A 20,269-nucleotide genomic window follows, 5' to 3' on the forward strand; every position below is an offset into this window, starting at 1 on the left:
AATATTCTGTCTGTGTGTATGCCTGCTGGCCAGAAGAGGGCACCAGACCTCATTACAGATGGTTGTGAGCCACCATGTGGTTGCTGGGAATTGAACTCCGGACCTTTGGAAGAGCAGGCAATGCTCTTAACCTCTGAGCCATTTCTCCAGCCCCCTAGATGTGCGTTTCTTAAGGTTTAAACTTATGTAGAAATAATGTAAACTACCTTTCATAGGAGACAGTAGCATACACAGACCAGTTCTCAATTTTTAGACAACATAGTATTTTATCAAGAATAAATCATTTAGATATTTATCTAAAAATGTTTCCCATTACAAAATTTTATATATTACTTTGTGGGTGCTGGGAATTGAACTGAGACTGCATTTGCTTTTAAAAGAAAGGGAGGTCAAGGTATTATATTTGAGAGATGGTTCAATGTTAAAGACTGTTTCTGGCTCTTACTTGAGATGTAGATTTGGTTCCCACCATTTTCAAGGTAGGTCATAACTTGTGTTAGCTACAATTCCATGAAATACTCAGTCTTCTGGCTCTGTAAACACTGGGCATATGCTGTACACACAACGATCATGCAATCAGTACATTCATGCACCAATGATTAACAAATCTTTTTAAAAATCTTTTAAACAAAATATTTATTTAAGAGATTATTTTTGTTGTGGAAAACAAACAATTAGATAATATAACTAAAAATAGAAATAATAGAATCATAGTGAAAGAGATTAAACACTTTAAAAATTTTTATATTTTCTAAATAACTATGTGAAAAATAAAAAGTCTTCTTTTTTCTTGCCTTTTTTCAGTTGCCCACTCCTCAGCCTTCATGACTGCTGTTGGTCTACTGGCATCTTCTCCAACTAATTCCATAGTTTAGCTCAGAATCGGACCTTCCCATTGGCTGCTACCTCAATTATGACATCATTCTCCTTGCAAGCCTACCATCACCTGGAAGAATTTTCTGGTTTCCATGGTGATGCCTGTAAACAAATCTGTATCATCACAGGTCACCTGTGACCAGTGACCAGCGAGTGCTCTCAGATACTGGGCACACTTTTCAATCAGGTCTGTTGATCAGACAAGAACAACCAATTATCTGGCTCTGTTGTACTGTGGATAGCTAATATTCTTGCCGTGAGCATGTCAGGTAAGGACAGAAACTTTAAAACATTACTTTGGATGACTCTCCCCTATTTTTACTATTGATGTTGATAGATATAATTAGATTTGAATGTCACCTTTAGCTGAGGGAGGTGGTGGGGTAGGAGGAGAGGTGGTGGGGAAGAACTGGAGATAGAATGTAATGTGAAATTAAAAATAAATAAATAAAATAAAATACTTGACAGTACAGACCCCAGAGCATAGTGACACTGTTATCTCTCTGAGGTGGATGGAAAACACTTGAGAGATAACAAGGATTCTACATGCCACATTTATCTAAAGCCTTATTCATTGTTTTCCTGAATCATAAGTTAAGAGTCTCATAAAATTTTTGAACATTTAAAACTTATGATAGTCTGCTGATTATAATTACAGTGGATACTGTAAAGTACATTCATGCTTACATGAATGACTAAGCATGTTCTTCTCTATAAGGTAGAAAATTATGTTCATGTCTGCAAGTCCTAAACATATCGTTTATCTCTAACATTTGAAAATCATGATGATTAATTAATTCTCATTATAGATTTTCAATATATATGTTAATTTTTAAATATTGGCCTCATATTATGCCTTTGAAGGAAATACAAGTAACTTCAGTGTTCTCCTCATCACTTGTTTAGATTATATGTAGAGAGAAGCAGGTAGGAAAACTCCAAATCTTCTCATCTCCCTTCTGTCCTCCAAATCGAATCTCTCTGTCTATTTTTCAGCTCAGAAGTAGACCACAGGCTGAACACACACCCCATCTAGTGGACTGCACAGGACTTCTGTAAATATCCTTTCCCCAACTCATGGCTTTATTCCATCCCCAACCCCAGAGGAAATTCCCAGAGAAGCTGTATAACACTCCTACTCGGGAAGAACTCAGAGTAAGTGGAATCTTTGCTACTTGCTTTGATTCTTCATGTCTGTCCCCTAGTAGCATTCTTCGCTCTGCAGCAGATAGCCTCTTATGATTTTCCTAATTCTCTGTACACATTCACGTGGGACTAAGCAGTTCTTAGTGGGACACCCTGATTTCTGTCCTCCTTTTAACTAGATGACCCCCCACCTCTTTTTTTCCATTACTAGATGCCATTTCCCAAAAATTATGAACACATTTTTCTCAGAACCACAAATGGTTAGATTTATTAGGATCCCAGAGTGATTTCCTACCAGGAAACCCACAGCTAAATCTCTCTAAAAAACCAGAGAAGATAATTGAAATGAAGAAACAAAATATCTCTTCAAAAAAGTGCAGATAACAGTACCAAGATTAGAAATTTTTCAAAGCAAGATGCCTAGATCACAGTGTAGAAATACAATCAATCTTTTGGAAATCATGACTGTGAGAATAAGTATATATGTGGCTATTTATATTATTCTGAATTTGGAACTCTTTCCTGCCACTTGAGGTGCCATAACTAACCTTTATATGATAGTTTTTGGTTTGTCAAATCATATTTCATTTTCTCACTTTAAGAACAAAAGAATAGGAATGGAAACTGAGTAACATAAAAATTAAAAATAATAATAATAAATTAATTTTATTCCAAAAGTTCATGTTTGCCAAAATATAGCTGAATAATAAAAAAAATACTGGCAGTATCACCATCCCCAGTTTCAAGCAGTACTAATATAACTATAATAAGAAAATGCATGCTATTGCTATAAAAATAGCTATCTCAATCAATAAAATGTGACTCAAAACCCAAACATAAATCTAGACCTGCATAAAACTGATTTTTGATTTAAAAAGAGTCAGAAATAAACATTAGAAAAATACAGTATCAACAAAAATGGTATTAATCAATTTTTTGCTGCATGTAGATGAATAATTCAAACAGATCTGTAATATATATCACCCTGCACAAAACAACATCAAATGAATAAACTATCTTAGTATAAAAACAGGTAGATTAAAATTGATAGAGAAGATCAAGAATTGAAAAATAGGCACCATGAAACAGAAAATTATCAGTCTGACAATAGACACCCTCATATGTACATAGAAAATGGGAATAATTTTTTTCAACATTGTATCCAATTGGTAGCTAATATCTAAAATATATAAAGAACACAAAAGTAGGCATTGAGGAAACCTAATTAAAAATAGGATGTATATATATATGTGTGTGTGTGTGTGTGTGTACATATATATGTGTGTGTGTGTGTGTAGATATATATATAAATAAATTATCAAAGACAAGAGTCAAATGGCTTGGAATTTCTTAAAGAAAGGTTTAAAATACTTCATTATTAGGGAAATAAAAATAAAACTACATTGAAATTCCATCTTACTCCTGTCAGATTAACTAAGATCACTAAATCAAGTTACAACTCATGCTGGATGGAGTAAAGGGAACTCTCATCTATTGCTGATGAGAGTGTAAATTTGTTCATCTATTATCAAAATCAGTGCTGTGGTTCTTCAGGAAGATGGGAATATATCTATCTCAAGAATGAGTCCTATCGCTCTTTGGTGTATAATCACGTATTACGTATTACTTCATGCCACGGCAGGGACACTGTCTCAGTCATGTCCATTCTATGTCCATTCTTTCTCAAGACACAGTAGTGAGAAAATGGAAAATACCTAGACCTTTCTCAACAGAAGACTGGGTAAAGAAAATGTTATACATTTTAAATAGCAGAATTACTTAGCTGTTAAAGGAAACAGAAACCCTGATTCATGGGAAAATGGAGAGAATTAAGCAAAAAAAAAATCATCCTGACTGAGGTAACTTAGACTCAGAAAGACTCAGCTTGTATATAGATATTAGCTGTTAGGTCAATCATAAGCAAGCTACCATCCTTTGAATCCACAGAGGTTAGTCCTAGATCAAGAGACTATAGGATGAAGATAAATATCCATAGAAGATATCTTCATTTCTTGTGAGTGAATATTTTGTTTCTTTTTGAGAAGCCCTCACCCAGGAAACAAACTCCTTTTCAAATTAGGCTTCATGGGTAGCTGTAGAGTGCCAACGGAAAGTGAACTAAGTGGCAGAGTTAGAGGTTTCTTATGTCATAATTTGTGTCAAGGCTCTTTCTTTTAAAAATAGGTATTTGTTTCTATATTTTTCTTCTCTTTATCTATCCTACAAACTCATTGTATCTTTATCATGGCTTCCATTTTACTGTGTTTATGAAATTCCTTAGTGCGCAAAAAATGTGTTCTAATTCTTGTGTCTTCTCTTGGACTCTTTTTATTGTTGTTTTCTTTCTGTTCAATTTTGATGAGCTAGTTTTTGTTTTGTTTTATTTGTTGTTATGTAAGAAAGGCCTCTTTGCTTTGTAATTAGAGACATAGAGACAGAGATTTGGGTGAAGGGTTTGGGGAGGAAGCTAGGGAGAGTAGAGGGCAACAAATTGTAATCAGGATACATTATATGAGAAAAAAATTCTTTTAAATAAAAAGAATATAGTAGTACATTGTCGTAACTTTCAAAACTAAATTGTAGTTATATTAATTTCTTAGTACAAAAAGGTTTCAAATTTTGGTTCTTTAATTTGATTTCATGGATTCTTTTTTTCTTTTTTATTACTTTATAAATAATACCAATCAAAATTTCCATTTCCTCCACTCCTCCCACTACCCTCCCGCTCCCCCACAACCCTCCCCCATTCCCCTCCAGTCCTGAGAGAGGGCAAGGTACCCTGCCCTCTGAGAAGTCCAAGGCCCTTCCCCCTACAGCCAGGCTTAGGAAGGTATGCATTCAAATAGAATAGGATCCCCAAAAGTCAGTACATGCAGTAGAGACAAATCCCAGTGCAATTATTATTGGCTTCTAATAAATTCTTACTAAACTAGCACAGAGCAAGAAAATTTCCCACTAAACCTTACATACTTTAATTCCAAGTTCATTTTGTTGCTTATTTTCTAAACAGTAAGATTTCAAACTTCAATCATTGAATAAATTTTATTCCGTGAACTAATAAAAATTGTGCTCAAATATTTTCTTTTTCTTTTGTTATTTATTTTACAAACCAACCACATTTTTTCTCCCCCACGTGTCTCCTGCTCTCCCTTTCTCCTACCCCACCTCTATCCACTGCTCTCAAAGTGTAAGGCCTCCCATGGTGAGTTATCAAAGCCTGGGCACACTCAGTTTGGCAGGGCCAAGCAACTTTCCTCTACATCAAGATAGAACAAGGCATTCCCCACTGAGAATGGTCTTCAAACAGCCAGCTGATGCACCATGGATAGATCCTGGTCATACTGCTGGGGACCCAAAAACAGAGCAGGCTACAAAACAGTCACTCACATGCAGAGGGCCTAGTTTGGTCCCATGAAGGTTCTCCAACTGTACATCACGATTCGCAGATCTCCAAGGAGCACAAATAAACTGCCTCTGTAGATTTGCAGTCATGATCTTGACCCCTCTTGCTCTTATAATCCCTCCTCCCTCTTTAAATTTGCCTCCTGTTTTTCATTTTATTCGTCCTTCTGCTCCTCATTTGGACCTTGGGGGGCTCAGTCCGGTGCTCCAATGTGGGTCTCCGTCAGTATCGCCGTCCATAAGGACTGCAAGGGATGCTATCACCCACTGATACAAGGGGACTGATCTAATGAGAGTTTACCAAGGCCAGTTGGACTGGGGCTGAATGAGCACGTGATCCAACCAGATTCTCTGAATGTGACCGAATTCTCTGAATGTGGCTGGTCCAGAGTCTTTCTGAAAAGTCATTGACAATGACACTGGGACTTGTTTCCTCTGCATATACTGGATTTTGGGGATCCAGTCTGTTTGGATACTCACCTTGCTGGACCTGGAAGGAGGGGGGAGGAACTTGAACTTCCCACAGGGCAGGAAACCCTGACTGCCCTTAGGGATGAAGAGGGAGGAGGAGAGGGAGTGGGGGGAGTGGGAGGGTGTTGGGAAGAGGGGCGTAAATGGAAACTTTTATAATTTAATAAAATTACTTTCTAAAAACAAACAAACAAATAAATAAATAAATAAATAAATAAATAAATAAATTTGCCTCCTGGAACTCTGTCTGGTGCTTGTCTGTGGATCTCTGCATCAACTTCCATTAGTTACTCGATGTAGGTTCTATGACGACAGAGCAGTCAAAAGGAAAGGACTGTTCATGGACCCTGTCCACTGCTGTTAAGAGTCTTAATGTGCCCCATCTCCTCTGATCTCTGAAATTAAACAAGGTCGGGGATAGTATAGTACTTGGAGGGGACTCAAATATTTTAATAATATCTGGCTGTATGCAGATGATATGTGTATGCTATCGAAACATTTAGAACCTGAAATTATAAAAATTAAATTAAGTCAAATATAAATAGTATTTATAAAAATATTGTTCATAGATGAAATCAAATTTAGCTTGTTATACATTATGATCATCATAATTGTAATGTTCTGTCTCTTTAAGAGACAAGCCACGCCCACTCTCTTCCTGTTTGCAGCCTCAGACCCACACTCTCTCTCTTTCCCACCCTCCTCCCTCTCTCTGAGAGGCAGCTTCTTCCTCTCTCTGCACTTCTCCCCTTCTCCCCTTTCTTTCTTCTCCCTCTCTCTCTCCCTCTCCCTTCCCCCTTCTCCCCTTTTCCTTCCCCTCCATAACACCAAATATATGCCCAATTTTATTCTGTATGGTGTGTCTATCTCTGTGCCTCCCATTCACCGCATATCCCTTTGTTGCAGCCACCTTCCCTGCAGCAAGGTCTCTGGGACTAGCTGCTTTCACCAGCTGTCCCAGAGACTCCCAGCATCTCTGCCTCCCACCAGGCAGCATGCCCACACTGCTTGCCTGGGACCAGCTGGCTGTCACATGGCTGGGAACCAGCCACCTTTTTTGGGAATCTGCCTTGTGATCTCAATCCCGCAGCAAGCTGCCGGGAACCCGCAGCAAATCCATTTCAATAATTATTTTTGAACTTACATCATTTGAAGAGAAATTGTTTTTTTAAATCATAATTATGACGAAATAGCAACGTATCTCTCATTCCGTCATACCGTGAGTACACAGAGTTCTTTTTTTTTATGAGAAAGTAATTTTATTAAATTATAAAAGTTTCCATTTACGCCCCTCCTCCCAACACCCTCCCACTCCACCCACTCCCTCTCCTCCTCCCTCTCCATCCCTAAGAGCAATCAGGGTTTCCTGCCCTGTGGGAAGTTCAAGTTCCTCCCCTCTCCCTCCAGGTCCAGGAAGGTGAGCATCCAAACAGATTGGATCCCAAAAATCCAGTATATGCAGAGGAAACAAGTCCCAGTGTCATTTAATGACTTTTCAGAAAGACTCTGGACCAGCCACATTCAGAGAATTCGGTCACATTCAGAGAATCTGGTTGGATCACGTGCTCGTTCAGTCCCAGTCCAACTGGCCTTGGTGAACTCTCATTAGATCAGTCCCCTTGTATCCGTGGGTGATCTCACCCCTAGCGGTCCTGATTTACTTTTTCATTTTCTTCCTTCTGCTCCTCATTTGGACCTTGGGGGGCTCAGTCCAGTGCTCCATTGTGGGTCTCTGTCTGTATCGCCATCCATTGTTGTGGGAGTAACTTCCACTGCCTCAACCAATAGTCGCTGAAATACGAGCCCACAGTGCACCAGGGAGCGACTTCTGCTCCGTCAGCCAATAGCTGCTGAAATACCAGCCCACTGGGGCGTGGTATATTTCTCTTTTAAAAAGAGAAGCATATCCGGATCAGGCCCTCTTGGTTCCGGCTCTTGGTTCCGGTGCTTGCTCCTGGCTCCTGCTCCTGGCTCCTGCGACTAGGCTCCCTTCCTGACGGTTTATGGTGTATGTAAGTTTTACCCCCCAAAATAAATAACCCCTTAAAACATAACTGGTGTGGGATTGATTCGCCGATAATCCATCGTGGATGAAGGTTCCCTCTGGTGTTGCCTTCTTTGCTCACGTTCTCTTTCCTTCTGCTTCTCATTTGGACCAAGGGAGTTAAGTCCAGTGTTCCAATGTGGGTCTCTGTCTCCATCTCCATCCATCGCCAGATGAAGGATCTATGGTGATAAGCAAAATATTCATCAGTATGGTTATGGGCCAAGGCCGGTTCAGGCACCCTCTCCTCTGTCCAGAGAACAATCTGGGGATCTCTCCTTGGACCTGGGGAGAGGGTTAGAGAGAGGGGAATAGGGGAGGAATGGGGAAAGCTCGGTGGACTGGGATGGGGGGAGGGAAGAAGGATGAATATGGGATCAGGGAGAAATATATTTCAACTAAGGGAGTCATTTTAGGGTTTACAGGAGACTTGATTATATACGGGAGCACAGAGTTCTTTTAATGGGTAATTTTATAAAGGTCAGAGAAAGTTAAATAAGTAGAACTTCAATAGATTATCTTTAAAAATATATCTTCTAATAAGTACATTATTTTTATATTTATTACCTTACTCAGATTTACAATTAGTGAAACTAATTGGAACTAATAGTGGAAACTAATAATTATACTTTTAGTTGTTTTCTTTCATGTTATTTTTGGTCATGGAATTTATTTCCATCTCTGAATAACTTACATTTTTACTATAACTTTTTAATAACTTAATGGCTGTCATTTTCAAATACCATAAGTAAAATTAAAATGTTTTAAACCAATTATATTATTGATTAAAATACAATACCTTGCCGGGTGGTGGTGGTGCAGGCCTTTAATCCCAGCACTTAGAAGGCAGAAGCAGGCAAATCTCTGTGAATTCGAGGTCAGCAAGGTCTACAGAGCAAGTTCCCAGATTGGCTACATAGCTACTGTGAAATCTTGTCTCAAAAAAACAAAAATAAATAAGTTAATTAAAGTAATATATCTAAAGTAAAATTTAAATTATTTAAAACCATTGCATCATTGATCAAAATACAATTAAAAAATATTCTCCCAATGATTGCACAATTGCATGTTGACTGATGTTTGAAATTTTTCTTTGAGTGTGTTAGCATGTCTCTTGTTCTTGTCCTTGCTCAGGTGATACTTAGGTAGTATTATTGGTGAGACTTTATAGTGCTAGTTCTGACATTTGTAGGAGACAGAAAATTGCTGAAAAGTTACTATTCCCCTGACTCTTTCTGACCTATCATCTGCAGTGATCCCTGGGTTTGAATGCAGGCATTGTGTTGTAGATGTATCTTCAGATGGAGCTGGGTTCTACAACACTGTGTGGACTTTTCATCAATAGATGTACATGTTTTTCAATACTGGGTCTCTTCTACTTTGTATGCAGTGTTCTATTCATGATAAAATAAGGAGTATATAAATATTATTTTACTTCAAGCATCAGTGACCTTTTTTTGAATGTTGGCAAGTTTTTGGTTTACAAACCTACTTTGTCCTAATCTTTGAAACTACTTTGGCCCTTGATAAAGAACTTCATACTAAGCAATTGCTAATTTTTATTAGATTTCTAACCATATCTCCTTTTCATATTTAAGATTATAGCAGAAGATTTTGAAACTTCCTTACTTTGGATACTGAGTTCACGTTAAAACATGACCTGATATATTTTGGATCCTGGTTTTTAACTCTTCAATTATTTTATCTTACCTTTTCACCTGAAAATTTTATACTTCAATCCTACTGTTAATGAAAATACTCCTGAACCAGTAAATGTACCTCAATTATTTATTCTTCTGCATCTAAAGGATGATGTTATTAAATCCCTTTTTAAAATAGTAAATGTGTTTACATAAACTATTTCAGAAATGAGATTGTATTGAAACCTTCTCTGGCAATAAAAGCAATTGAATTTAGACCAACAAGCTCAAATGTCCAAATTTTCTCGTAAGTGCTTCAAAGTCAGTGTATTCATAGAAGTGAACATGATCCACAAAATTTGTCACCCAATTGACTGTCAGTTTCTCTGTAACTGATCAGGTTCAATAGGTTTGTGTCCCATTTCTCCTTCATGACCCCATATATACTCCCTCCAAATCTGTGTGCTGGGTTGACGAGGATGACCTTATTTAACAAAGAACTGTTCTTTGACCATGAGTATAGGAGCAGCAGAATGCTCATCACTAAAACCCTAAACAAGCTCCAATATCATAATCACATAAACCATAATAAAAGCTTCTCCTCCAGAGGAACTGGCTATGGACTTTTTTTTTGTCATATAACAGACTGTTCATACAAACCAAACAAGTTTTATTTTTACAGTCCATCTGAGCAAAGTGCTCTGTTGTTCCTCTACAATGTTATAGGAGACATACAGTGAAGAAATATATACATAACCTGTTATTTAAGTAAGCCTGCCCCTGATTGATATTCTCCACAAAAAAAAAAAAAAAATAGAAAAATCTGTCGTTGATTATGTAGGTTTAACACTCGTCTCACATATGCTTGATAGCCTGTGCCTCTAATACTAGTTTTTGCTAGAGTCAAGAGTTAGCTGACAGGATGACTCTGAGTTTGAAGACTGAGTAAGCTACCTTGTGGTACTTTATCCAAAACAGCAACAACAAAGTAAAGCCTAATATTATTGCTTACAGTGTTGGTGAGTTAGCTTTCATTTTCTAAGAAAATCTAAAAGTAGCTCTCTTAAGAGGTTACCCAGAGATTAAGACCTCTTGCTTCTCTGGCAGGGATCTATGTTTGATTCTCAGTACCAGCATAATAGCTCACAACCATCTGTAAAACCATCTCCAGAGGACATTCTACCCTCTTCAGGCCTTCATGGGATACGTCTTTGAGACACACCGAAATACATTTAAGGAAAGGTTACACACATATATTAATCTAATGAGTAAAAGAAAAAAATAGTAAAGTTATTTCTAGGCTGTGAGGCATTATAGAATTTTGGTGAATATATTTTTAATGATACATTACTTCTTTGTTCATTGTTACAAGATTTTGAATAAGCTAAGAACCTTTCTCAAAAGGCTCAACAAGATACGGTCTTAAGATTAATGACATATACACATTTCTATATTGTTGCAATTTCTGTTTGTGAGCTGGATGTTGTGTGAACCTATTGCAGTTTATATTAAATTTTAATAGCATTAGCAAAAATTAATCCCACATCTGCATTTTTAACAGGTATGACGTGTGTATAAATTAGAAGACCTTAAGTCTTAAAAGAGATAGAAGTCAGCCTAATCATTGCTAAGATTTTTCATGGGTGGAACGGAAGTCAACTATTTTGGTTTTGGGTCATTTTTTTCTTCTTTATCTTAAATTGGACCAAGTAAGAACCCTTGAAAACTCAACTTTAAAGGGGGGAATTTAGCTACACAGCAAATATCTTTTTGTATTGTTGGACTAAATTGCAATTTTTATTACAAATGTGAGATACCAGTTACTAGTACACTGACATTCAATGACTTAGTCCTTTTTATAATAGAGGTTTAGATTTTGAATGTCATGGGTTGTGAGTATTACATTACTTATACTCTTCGTCCTGCAAAAAATTAATGGATATTTGATAATCATTTAGCTATCACTTACATAAACACAGCCTTAATAAATAATCTTATATTTAAAGCTGTGTATTAAATATAACTTTGAAGAAGTCTTTTATAATTTATCCATTAAAGATTTACAATATATATTACCCATAGGCATCCAAACTGTCACAAATAAATCATGTCTCATTATGTCTTTATCTAGAGCTATCACATAATTGGAATAATGTTAGGAATTCCATAGGCGTTCACAGGAAGTAATGTGAATAAACTAGATATATAAAATTTTGGATCATGACGGCCACACCAACTATAATACAAAGATAAACTTTGCTAGAATATTTTTGTATGTGCAGTTTTTTTAATGCTCTGGTTTAATTTTTCATTTGTCTTTAAACACTGTTATTTCTTAATTGTTCACTTTTAATCTATTTCACTATCAATATTTTTATTCAAATTATCTTTTGTATCTCACTACTTTATTAATATAAAATCGCTAGAATTTCATTTTTCATTAATCCAAGAGACAGTACCCCAAGGAACAAACTAGAAAAGGTAACTCTGTTAATAAACAAATGACCATAGTTTTCCTGGCTTTGGCATTTTCATTGTCACGTATTGACATAATCACAAAACTCATATGCAGACCTTACATATTATTATTTTAAAACTTGTGTCTTCTAGAATACATCACTCTGTGACACTGGGATTTCAGCGAAGTCTTATGTCTATAGATCTAAAGTCTCTTTCCTGATCGATAGAAATATAGGTTTAAACTTGTGATATCTCATAGGCAGTCATTATTCCCGTGATCAAGAGGATAAATCGTTATTGCTACTACGTGCCTCCAGAAGATTTTTGAGACCAAAATTCTCATGGGGTTATTTGTGGAGGAAAACAGAGAGAGAAAACTTGAGAGAAAAACATGAGAAAGGCATCAACAAGGGTAAGAATAGCAGCTTATTGTCTACTGAGCCTCACTAAGCCAAGACCACAATCAGGAATGGTTACACTGTGTGAATTTGGAAGATGAGAATGTGTTAGTGACAAATATATTATTTTAGGATTCCCAAATCTCAGTCTTTCTCTTTCTTCTTGGGTCCTTGAAGCCAGGATTGGAGAATGGATCAGATACCACTGAGCCACACTGTACTTTACACTGAATAAACCACATCCTTTCTTGTAGCTATCAAAAAAGCATATATTAACAAATTAAGTACTGTATTTCATTCTGTCATTAAACTTTTTCCCAGCCATAGAGATTGATGCTGTCTTCTGTGTCTCTCTTACATTGGTTGTTTGATACACCAAATTCCAGAATAAAAATCTGTTACAGTTAAAATGAGTAGTGTTAAAATATTCTGTATGGAGGGTATTTTCAGAAGGTAAGCTTCTTTAAAGATTCATTGCTCAATATATTTCTTTTCTTTAAGGACCAGTAAAATTCATACTCAGCTTATTTTCCTTTTGTTTTGTAATAATTTCCTTTTCTACAATGTACTTGTGAGAATAATATTTAAACGACTATACCTTTAAATACAGGAAGATAATTTAGTCTTGATGCACTTAAGGAAAATATATTATCAACAATGTGGCACCACATTGAAACATTCATAGTTTCATTTCTATGTTCTTATTCCTCTCAATATAAACCACTATGTGACTGAAAACTGAAATGACAAGTGGAAGGGAATAAAAAGAACAGAATAAGAAGAAAATTTTGAATCTGGAAGATGAAATGGATGAGGACAATCAGTTAACTAAAAATTACAGAAATACACTTCACCTTCCATCTACTTTAGTACATAGACAGGAGATGTAGGATGTCATTTTCCATCCCATCGACACTGCATGCCAGGTGTTTATATGTTAGTTTACAGATTTTCATGCAACAGCAAAATTTACCTGTTAACTGTTTGTAAGGAGCTCAGCATTCAGAAGGTCAAAATATACATTTATAATAAAAACAATTAGAAATCTTAGAAAAGTAATGAGGACCAGTGAGATATGATCACTGTAGTTTTCTCAAACCATGCAGTAGGTTATTGCCCGAAATTTATTGTAAATAGGTTTGAAGCATGAACAAACATGGTTGATTAATTTTAAGTTGTTTAATAATTTAACTGCAAGTCATTTAATCTGTTTCTGTTTGAATATTTGAAGATTAATCCATACAAAGTGAATTAGGGGACAGTACAATTGTTTGTTTTATTTTATTAATATTCACAGTAAGTATATATTTACCACAATATTTGTAGTTTCGCATAATATAAAATACTCTAAATATCTCCAGTTTCTATGGGGACATAAACCTATTTTAATAAATGAAATAAGTCTGACCACAAATGATATTTAAATATTAAGGATAAGTACAGTTTAATTATCATAATATTTTGAGTTTCTGTATAAGTGTATTCAACTAAGTACAATTCCATTAGCACATACATTTTATTTTCACTACAATATAAATATACCATTAACTTAGGTTTTCAGAAACACTTTGAAAATAGTAACATTCGATGACTATATCCATATAATTGAGAGTATTCAGACTTTCAGATCTCTTAAATATTTTGTGTGATTTAAGAAAAGTAAGTTAGAACTATTTAATTATAATGAAAAAGTTTTTAAAACTTTTTTCCATTTAAATATTTAAAATATAAAAACAAATTGTCTTCAAAATTCAAAATCAGAACTATTGACTATGCACATATACCAGAAAGCATTACCAGTTCAAGAAAAACATGAATCCTTTCCATATGACATGTGATCAGTAATGGGAGACCTTTGTCTATTACACTTTCTCAGATACATCATTGGTATAATTATAGATTTAAAACTAAAAAAAAAATTACATCCAGCTAAGATGTTGTCACATGTAATTGCTATAGCAATTATTTACAAGAGCATTGGTTTTTGTAGGTGTTAAACAGTTACTTGTTAAATTCTATGCTGAGAAGTGAACCTTGAACAAGAGAACTTAATAGTGATTGTGGGTCTTATTGAATAGGTTTGAAAACTAAACCCTGAGATTAACTGTCATAAAGAATTATAGTTCATGAGAGAAAATAAAAGTGCATAGAAAACATTTCATTCTGCTTAAAAAGTTCTCTTAAAGAACTCTGTAAATTTGATTCATATTCTTTTATATCACTTAATATATCTGCATATATGTATTCAATTTTAAAAGTAAAAATAGAATAGTTTATTATATATGATAATATTCACCTGAATTTTCTTTTGAGAAAGATAATTATTCCACTTTGAAAGGCAAGAACAATTAACCTATTTCAGATGAAGGGCAACCAGTTTTGCAAAGGAAATGATTAGACTCCAATCAGTTACATGACAGAGTATCTAACTGATTTTAAATTTATGCTACTTTACATATTAGGAACAATTGTTGTTACACACTAAAACTTCAATTTAATTGCATACCAAAATTATACAATGATAAATACAATAGCTGGTAATTAACAGGGAGAACAAAGCTAATACAGTAGTTTTATTGTTTACATAAAATTAATCAGATAATTAAGAAATTGAGCATTGTCATTAGTAGTCTGTTAAAATGTTTACCCATAATGGAAAATAATTTTGCTGATGGCATAAATTTAAAATGAAATATATCTAAAACAAATAACATAATATTATAGTTTTTCATTAGACTTATTAACTACACTAAGATGTGTAAAACTAAAAAAGCTAAAAACTAAAGACAACTCAGAATATTTAAAGAAATTAATACTTTATTTCTATACTACCCATGCTTTATCATTTAAAACTTTTCTGTCATAAAATATTTATTCTTGAATTTCTTTGTATAATATTTTATTTAATATTTGGTTTTAAAAACAATCAATCAAATATACTCACTTAATGGCAGAATCTTAACTTTGATTAAAATTGTCCTCATTACTTATACCAATTTAAAAATGTAAGGATCCATCCTTCCTCCCTCCCCCCATCCCAATCCCCCGAGTTTTCCCCATTCCTCCCCTACTCCCTTCTCTCTAACCATCTCCCCTTCCAACAACTCCCCCATCCCTCCATGCACCCGAGGTTGCCTGGCACTCTTGTCTACTTCCAATCTCCAGGAGGATAACTACATGATTTTCTTCTGGTTCACCTTCTTATTTAACTTCTCTAGGATCACGAATAACAGGCTCAAAGACCTTTAATTATGGCTAGATTCCACTTATGAGTGAATACATATCATATTCCTCTTTTTGGGTCTGGCTTACCTCACTCAGTAAAGCGTTTTCTATTTCTATCCATTTGCAAGCAAAATTCAAGTTGTCATTGTTTTTTACCGCTGTGTAAAACTCTAATGTGTATATGTTCCACACCTTTTTTGACCATTCCTCTATTGAGGGGCACCTAGGCTGTTTCCATGTTCTGGCTATTACAAATAGTGCTGCTATGAACATAGTTGAACAAATGCTTTTGTGGTATGATAGGGCATCTCTTGGGTATATTCCCAAGAGTGGAATTGCTGGGTCTTGAGGGAGGTTGACTCCCAGTTTCCTGAGAAACCACCACACTGATTTCCATAGTGGCTGCACAAGTTTGCATTTCCACCAATGGATGAGAGGTCCCCTCTCTCCACATCCTCTCCAGCATAGGCTATCATTGGTGTTTTTGACTTTAGCTAATCTGACCGGTGTATAATGGTATCTCATAGTTGTTTTGATTTGCATTTCCCTGATTGCTAAGGATGTTGAGCATGACCTTAAGTGTCTTTTGGCCATTCGAAGGATGGATATGGGATCAGGGAAGAATATATCTCAACTAAGGGAGTCATTTTAGGGTTTACAAGAGACTTGATTACAAAGGGGATCCCAGGTTCAAGGAGAGATCCCCAGATTGTTTTCTGGACAGAGGAGAGGGTGCCTGAACCAGCCTTGGCCCATAACCATACTGATGAATATTTTGCATATCACCATAGAACCTTCATCTGGCGATGGATGGAGATTGAGACAGAGACCCACATTGGAGCACTGGACTGAGCCCCCAAGGTCTAAATGAGGAGCAGAAGGAGGGAGAACATGAACAAGAAAGGCAGGACCGTGAGGAGTGCGTTCACCCACTGATATAAGGGGACTGATCTAATGAGAGTTCACCAAGGCCAGTTGGACTGGGACTGAACGATCACGTGATCCAACCAGATTATCTGAATGTTGCCGGGTTCTCTGAAAGTGGCTGGCATGGGGTCTTTCTGAAAAGCCATTGACAATGACACTGGGACTTGTTTCCTCTGCATATACTGGATTTTTGGGATCCAGTCTGTTTGGATGCTCACCTTCCTGGACCTGGAGGGAGGGGGGAGGAACTTGAACTTCCCACAGGGCAGGAAACCCTGACTACTCTTAGGGATGGAGAGTGAGGAGGAGAGGGAGTGGGGACAGTGGGAGGGTGTTGGGAAGAGGGGCAGAAATGGAAACTTTTATAAATTAATAAACTTTTATAAAAAAATTATAAAATATACAAAAAAGATGCTACAAACATGTAAGGATATTGCTGTTAGTGCTTTCTTTATTAAAGAGAACAATCATTGTACTAAAAATTATGCCAACTTTCAGATGCATTAGCATACCAAATATCACCAGTTTTCTTTCCTTTTTGGTCAAATTTTCAAAAGCATTACTTAACTACATTTTTTTCTGCTTTTCAATGCTTTCTACAACATTAAGTATAGTAATTGTTTTAAACTATTTATCTTAATAGGGAAATATCCTATACACTGTTTTTAATTTTATTTTGCAACTAAGAAGCTGATATTGGTTCCCCAAATCATAACTATTTCAATTTAAATAATATAAAAATTCATTATTCTGTCCTTGTTTAAATAAATGTGCACTCAGATTCACAGATTTTATATTTGGTAATGAAAATATAATGTGCAATTGTTTTGTTAAGTATAAATATTTTATATGTATTTTTTTATTTATAGACACTAAAAGGTCTATTTTTATCTAAAACATGATGAGGTTTCAAAGACATTTTTATAAGTAAGCCTTCTCATAAAAGCTTTCAAAATTCAACCAAAAATAGCAAATAAAATATAACTAGATCCTGTGGAAGACACACTGCTTGATTGATTTTGTATTTCTTTTATACACGTCATTTCTAGCAACTGGAATGAGACCTCTGATAATGAAAGGTTTATTACAGAAATTATAAGTACTCTGCACATTTTCATGATTATTTTATTCCTTGATAATTTTAATTAACAACATTTAAAAGTTAATAATTACTTCAAATTTAAATCCTTCTTATTATGATTCCTTCACCCAAGTCAGCTTCCCCAACACCCACTTTCTTATTTCCTGTCTTCTGTATGAAGGGTATGATATTGACATGTGATACAGTATAACCATGAGAATGGAAATCAAGCAATTGATTTAAATGCAATGTTTTCACAAATACAATGAATATCTATTTAAATATTTGTATTTACTATACACACATAATTTTAGTGGTTTTGTAACCTTATAAAATTCTTATTGTTTGGCTCATTTATTCAGTTTATTTATTAATAATCTATTAGTTTTTATATTTTTATATTTAAGATACTGCTTAGTACTTAAAAAGCCTATATTAATTGAGATCCTATTTGTTTTTATATTCCTAAATCAAATATTTCTTCCAGAAAATATATTTTAATATTTTATGACAATCAAATTTTGTATCAACTTTGACTTTGTTTGATAATATTTTAACTCAAAGAAATATCAGCATTATTTTTATAGCATAACTTTGATGAAAAAAATCCATGCACAGTACATTCATACAAGCATAAATAACTTGCTAGTGTATATTTTTGAGGGGACCTGCACAGTGAATAGGTTAGTTGGATGAAAACTGGCGTAGCATAAATGATGTAATCATGCATATTCTGTCCCATTTCTTACTTAAAAGTTCAATACTTGACAGTAAAAAATAATGATTTCAAAATTGGACACATTGCTTGACAAAATGTTAGGTGTTATCCAGAGTTAAAGTCGAGTGGTTTAGTGGTTTATTATTTATGAGTTTTAGGTCTATATAACAATATATGGTAAAACATAGAGAAAATAGGAAATGCTTTGTTTAGATTATGAATATATTTTTATCATTATAAACACCTCATGCCAAAGAGTACTTTCAGTTGTAAAGAATTTTCTTTCAATCCATTATCTACATTTTTGTCACTGAAAGCACAATTCAGTTTTAATTATTTGGATTAGTACAAACTTAGAAACTCTCTCTTTTGTTAAGTAAAGTTTTGTGTTCCATTTAATTATGTAAGTCAAGTAAATTTAAAGCTTTGCATATACATTATGTACCCATTAATAATCTCTCATTTGTCAAATTTACTTAAAGATGTCTTTCTGTTAAACAAGATACTCTGAATAAGTGAATTGTTCAGTTATTTCTTTCTGTTCAAAACTTTCAGTTAGTTTCTGCAATATTGTGTTTTAAGCTGTCATATTTAAATAAGCTTATATATGAAATACATTGTATTTCCTACTTTAAGTATGATGGTTATTTCTTTTTAAAGAGAATGCTATATGAGTAGGAAATATCTTTAAGTGCTTTTTGTAGTATATTTAGCAAGCAAGATTCAGTTTGTTCGAATGGGACACTGATTAGTTAGGCCCACTCCTCATAATAATATTATTGAGAAGGAAAGGAGCATGGAGAAGGATGAAGAAAACATTTAAAAGTTTAAAATAACATAAAATACGACATACTTAAGTTCCATGGTTCATTTTTTAATTTTTTTAAAAAAAACAATCATTGTTTATTTTACAGACCAATCCCAGTTCCCTCTCTCTCTCTTCCTCCTGCTCCCTCACCTTCCCCCTGTTCCCTTACCTTCCCCCTACTCTACTCACCATTCATTCCTCAAGAAGGATATGGTTTTCCATGGGTAGTCAACAAAGTCTGTCACATCATTTGAGGTAGGACCATGGCCCTTCTACCTGTAAAGACCCAACAATACTACTCTTAGGCATATACATAAAGGGTTAAACTCATACCACAGGGTTCATGTTAAGATATCTAATCTGAAGGGCTGGAAAGATTGACAACTCAACACTGAAGTTAGGACACTGGTATCCATGCACTCACCATTGACATCAGCATTGAATTAGGACACCAGTATCTATGTACTTTCAGAGCAAACATGGTGCCCCACCTGTAATCCGTGTATTCTAAGGGTAGAGACAAAGGGGCATACAAAACTAGTATGAGTAGAGGGAGGTGCCAGTCACCTGTCTTCTATATTTCTTGATAAAGCCAGAATGATGTCTTGAAGCTGGCAAATTCTTCTGCTTGTAGGAGCTGGAACTTGACCTCTCTCACGCAGTTACATTTGAATCAGCTTTCTGTGGTTGAGACTCTTATTTGCTATTCTCCTTTAATTCCTTTTCACAAGTAAGAAGCTTAATTGGGTGGGGTTTTGTCCTGAGGTAACTACTCCCTCTATGACAGTTAGCATCAGGATTTCTTTCATCTTTTCTTCTTTTGTTTGCTTTGTTTTGAACTCCTTGCACACTGCATTTAGCTCTATTACACTTTCTAATTCTCCTTTAATTCACAAACTGTACATTTTGCATTTTCTGCTTAGTTTTTCCTATTTTGTTATATATAGTCATCAGAGTGACCACTAATAACCTTGTGACAAAAATCACTATTAGCTGATTTGAAATCTCCTCTGTAGGTGCCATTAATCCAGAAGTCTTCAGTCTTCAATTTAGCTTCAGTAGTTTTGTTGTTG

At 35.1% G+C, this 20,269-nt stretch overlaps 1 long non-coding RNA gene across 1 annotated transcript in view; it reads left to right on the top strand.

Moving 5' to 3' along the window:
- The first annotated feature begins 991 nt into the window (after positions 1-991).
- The window catches only part of LOC125397722 (uncharacterized), a 103,290-nt gene continuing 84,012 nt past the window's right edge, over positions 992-20,269 (top strand). The window contains exons 1-2 of the long non-coding RNA XR_007231141.1: positions 992-1,145; positions 1,873-2,031. This is a non-coding gene — a long non-coding RNA (uncharacterized LOC125397722). The remainder of the gene's footprint in view (positions 1,146-1,872; positions 2,032-20,269) is intronic.

Source organism: Myodes glareolus, chromosome 15, assembly GCF_982192425.1.
Source record: "Myodes glareolus chromosome 15, mMyoGla1.1, whole genome shotgun sequence".
NCBI lineage: Eukaryota > Metazoa > Chordata > Mammalia > Rodentia > Cricetidae > Myodes > Myodes glareolus.